Below are 5,140 nucleotides of genomic sequence, written 5' to 3' on the forward strand. Positions count from 1 at the left end.
GAACCATGGTATATGAATGAAGCAAGCAGAATCACGCATGCCTGTTTTCCTGGAAGAAGGCAGCCCTACTTAGCTCTACCAATTTGTTGCCCAGAAGGAATGCCAGCTCACTGGTGTCAGATTTTCTCTTTCCAGAGAAATGGGAAATCTCTATTTTAACATGCTGGTAAATAAATTCAAAAACAGAAAAAAAAAACACTTTGTAGGTCACATGCAACATTTCTGTGGGCTGTATATGGACAAGGAACTAACAATTGTACCTCCTCTTTGTATTATTTTCTCAGGCATTCTAAACTCCTTTGAATTTCCCCTCCTCCTACTTGGCTTTGTAACGCAACTGCTTTTGGGAGGCTAGAGATTCATAACTAATAAGGAGTTAAATAGGCTATGTACAACTAGATCAAGGATTATCTTGTACTATAACAGAAAGATACCTATAAATCATTAATTTTTAAAGAGTAAAGCAGGGCAGAAAAAATCTTTTCATCAATATCAACCATAAAATATCAAAGAGCCTAAAGTAACTTCAATCTAATAAGCATATGTGATAACCTATTCTGTGCTAGATAATATGTGGTAAAAGAAATTACATGTACTATACTGTTTAAAAAAATATTTTTGCCACTGATGAATGCAAACCTGAATCATAGTTTAGTTTTGCCTGTTTTCATCACATTGAGCTTTGAAGTTCCCTTGTGTTGTTTCAAGTTTAGAGGTAACAATGTTAAGAGAAACAATATTTCTATGAATGTTCTTTCAAATGTCTGAGGGTATACATGTGCAAGAATTTCTCTAAGGAAAATATCTAGGGGTGAAATCGCCGAGACAAAGGCATTTGCTTTTTGTGTTGTTGTTAGCTAGATTATGCAAAATGTTTCTCAATGCAGTTACACGAACTTGCATTTCCACCAGCAGTGTATGAGGATTTTAATCTCTCTACATCTGTGCAAATATAAGGTACAGTCTTTTTTAAATTTTTACAATTTAATGGTGTATAAGTGTATTTTATGGGGTCTTTGGCATTTTCTTGTGGACTAATGAGAGAATTTTGTCATATATTTATTGACCTAGTCTATAGGAGATGCTATCATGTGCCTCCCAGATACTCCTCTCGAGGACAGAAGCACTCATTGTCAAGCTACTGAGAGTGTTGGCAACAGATAGATCTCAGCTGAATTTCTCCCCAAGATAGGGCTTACCAAAGTGTACATACCTTTCTCAGGGTCAGCCTGCATCCACTGGCTGTTTGATGTGAGTGTATAAAGGCCCTGACCTCCATCCCAATTCAGGACGGCTTTGAAGTGCCATTCTAGCTCCAGAACCCCCATAGGATTGTCTGAGGTCTTTGCTGTGACTGCATTGCAGTTCTTCCTTTCCTTGTGTACTGTTTTGCTTCTTCCACTTCCCCATAAGTTCCGATCCTGAGATCATGTCCCAATGCATTTTTTATGTTATTTCTAAAATCACTACATTTCTGGCCGGGCGCAGTGACTCATACCTGTAATCCCAGCACTTTGGGAGGCCGAGGCAGGCAGATTGCTTGAGGTCAGGAGGTCAAGATCAGTCCGGCCAACATGGTAAAACCCCGTCTCTACTAATAATACAAAAGTTAGCCAAGTGTGGTGGCTTGCATCTGTAATTTCAGTTACACAGGAGGCTGAGGCAGGAGAATTGCCCAAACCTGGGAGGCGGAGACTGCAGTGAGCTTTGATTGTGCCACTGTACTCTAGCCTGCACGAGAGTGAGACTTTGTCTCAGACAAAAAAAAAAAAAAAAAAAAAGTGTTAAATCACTACATTTCTGTCTTTCAAATTTAGATCTTAATTCATCCTGTAATTAATTTTTGTATGTGATATGATAGAGGTCTTGTATCATTTTTTTCCTACATGGATGACCAGTTGTCCCAGCATTATTCATTGAAATACCCACCCCTTCCCTAATAATATGCGATACCATTTCTATTACATTAAGTAACACAAGTGTCAATTTTGGGGCCTCCATTTTTGTTCTAATACTACACACACAGTTACTTACAATAGCTTTATAATTAGGCTCGATACCTGGTGGAGAAAATCTCATGAGTATCAGTTTTTCTCCTTTAAACCATTAATTGAGTGGGTTGTATTTTTGTAATGTTAAGTCAACTTTGCATTCACAGAATGAACTCACCTTGATCATAATGTATTATCCTTTACATATATTGCTATACATTTCTGAATTCGGTTTGATAACATTTAGACCACGAATAAGATTGGCCTGTATTATTTTTTTTATGAATTGTCCTTGCAAGGTTTGAGGATCAAAGTTTCATTGGTCTCATAAAATTAATGTGAGTATGTAACAAACCTGCACATTGTGCACATGTACCCTAGAATTTAACGAATAAAAAAGAAAGAAAAAAAGGAGGTGGGGGCAACAGTGGCTCACTCCTGTAATCCCAGTACTTTGGGAGGCTGAGGCGGGCATATCACCTGAGGTCAGGAGTTCAAGACCAGCCTGACCAACATGGTGAAAACCCATCTCTGCTAAAAATACAAAATTCGCTGGGCATGGTAGTGTGCACCTGTAATCCCAGCTACTCAGGAGACTGAGGCAGGAGAATCACTTGAACCCAGGAGGTGGAGTTTGCTGTAAGCCAATATCGCACCATTGCATTCTGGCCTGGGCAACAAAAGTGAAACTACGTCTCAAAAAAAAAAAAAAGAGGTGGGTTATGTAGAAAAACTGGGATGACAGTATATGACTTGGTGGCAAGAAGCCAGACAAAGCAGAAAATGAAACTAAAAAGGTCTGATATATAAAATGCATACTGGGTTGAAGCCTGGTTTTATATCATTCCTCTCCCCTTAGATAGTACCTTGTCCATAGGTCAGTCACAGCACTTCTAAAGTGGACCAATTTATGTGCTGTGTCTCTCTTCTTCTGCTAGGTTGTAAACTTGCTGAGCACAGGAAACATGCATGTCAGTCTTTGGATTCCTGGTCTTTAACAGATATTCCTGCACATGGCTGATAAATGTTGATTAACTGAATTAAGCAGTATAGTCTTGAGATCATTATCTGTGGAATGGTTTTGCAGAAGTTCCATGAGTTAATAAAATGTTGAAAACACCAAAATTTGTCCCTAAAACAAGAATCTTGAGCAGTCCCTAGAATAAAATGTTTGGAATTTATCCACAAGAGTTAATTAAGCTGCATATGATTCTTGTTGTTGTTTTGTTCTGTTTTGTTTTTTACTAAAGTTGTCCTTTTTATTAAGCATTTAAGAAACTGTAACACAGCTTCTCCATTGAAGTCATGCATCTGATGTTTAGACTCTGCTGATAACCTCACTGCATTGCCTTTACAATGTGTAGGATAAAAGGATGCACCCCATGGGTGTCTGTGACTGGTTCTGTTAATAATTGTTTTCCTTTTCTCATTATAGTTTGACATTTTAGAAGCCAAATGCTGTTCCACATTCTATTAGCCTCTTGCACTGGATTGGGACTGAGGTTTAGAACAAAGAGAAAGTAAAAATGGAAAAACATGTAAGAGTGAAATGGCACAACTAGGATAATAACTTTAGCTCAATTCACCTGCTGACATCTGGAAATTAAGGAGCAATCACTTACGCAGACAGATCAAAGGAAAGGTGCGAGGAGCCAGGGACAGAGCAGTCTGCCCCAGGTGCTGGTCAGTTCCTTTCTCATGGGTGTTGTCAGTTACCAGAGTATAAGTCAGCCATTGTTGCAAAATGTACAACCACAAAATTTCAGTGTCATACAACACTAAGGTGTTGATTTCATTCACATGTGGCTGATACAGGCTGGGCTTGGCTGGGCAGCTGTAAGCTGCTGATTGGACCTAAGTCTGCCTGAGGCTTCATCCTTCTTTAATTAAACACTTTTCAGGAGAAACTTAACTCATGGCAATGTGGAGAAACAAGAGAGGTTGCACAACCAGGCAAGCCCTGACCACATGGCCAAGCCCGAACTCAAGGAGGTAGTGAAGCATATTTTTTCCACAAAAGTGTCAGAGAAGGAAGTAAATATTTTGGAATGACTAATATCCATAGGCAGAGGCCTAGTCTGAAGCATTTCTATAATAATGGAGATAATTGTGCTAAAGAAGTCAAGGGTAGGTGATTCTTGTATTTCACAAGTCCTGGGTATTTTTACTGGGAAATGTTGCTGATAGGACAATGAATTGATACTATCTTTCTAGGGCATATTTGCAATATATATTAGCAATTTCTTACCTATTGACTTCTAAGAATTTGTCTGAGATGTATAGAAAGATTTTTATATAAAGTCATCCATCTCACTTTTATATTAGTGAAATACTGGGGAAAATTACAAGTGTTTGGTTGAATAAAATATGTGACATCCAGATAATGGAATATTTATGCCACATTTCAGTGATGTTATACCAGAATATTTAATGACATGGAACAGTATTGCCAATATTCTTGCTTAATGGAAAAAAAAGCATGTTACAAAACAGCAGATATTTTGTTTTAAATCATGGATATATGGGTATTCATATTAAGCTTCTATAGGGATATCAAATAAAATATAATAATAGTTATTTGTAGATGGAGCTAATTTTCATCTGAAATTTATTCTACCTACTATGATCTGAATGTTGGTGTTTCCCCCAAAATTGATTTGTTTGAACTTAATACCCAATGTAATAATAATATTAAGAAGTGGGGTCTTTGGGGATGAGATTTGTGTCCTAATAAATGAATCTGAAGGGAGCTACCTTATCTTCCCACCACATTAAGTCACAGTAAGTAAGCACCATCTTGGAAGTAGAGAGCAAGATCTCACCAGACGTTGAATGCGTTGTTGTCTTGATCTTGGACTTCGCAGCCTCCAGAAGTATGAGCAATAAATTTCTCTTGTTTATAAATTTAAAAATAAAATAAAATAAAATAAAATGAATATGAGACAGTTCCAGAGTTTTCTATAGTTTTTGGATATGTTTGTTTAAGACTGGAATTATTTATTCCTTGAATATCTCAGAGTTTTTTTTTTTGTTTTGTTTTGTTTGTTTTTTTTTTTGTTTTGTTTTTTTTTGTTTTTTTTTTTTTTTTTTTTTTTTGCCAGAATAATTTAATCTACTAGTTAACATTTTGGATATTTTATTATTTCTTG

This window comes from Rhinopithecus roxellana, chromosome 7 (genome assembly GCF_007565055.1).
Source record: "Rhinopithecus roxellana isolate Shanxi Qingling chromosome 7, ASM756505v1, whole genome shotgun sequence".
In the NCBI taxonomy this organism is placed as follows: Eukaryota; Metazoa; Chordata; class Mammalia; order Primates; family Cercopithecidae; genus Rhinopithecus; species Rhinopithecus roxellana.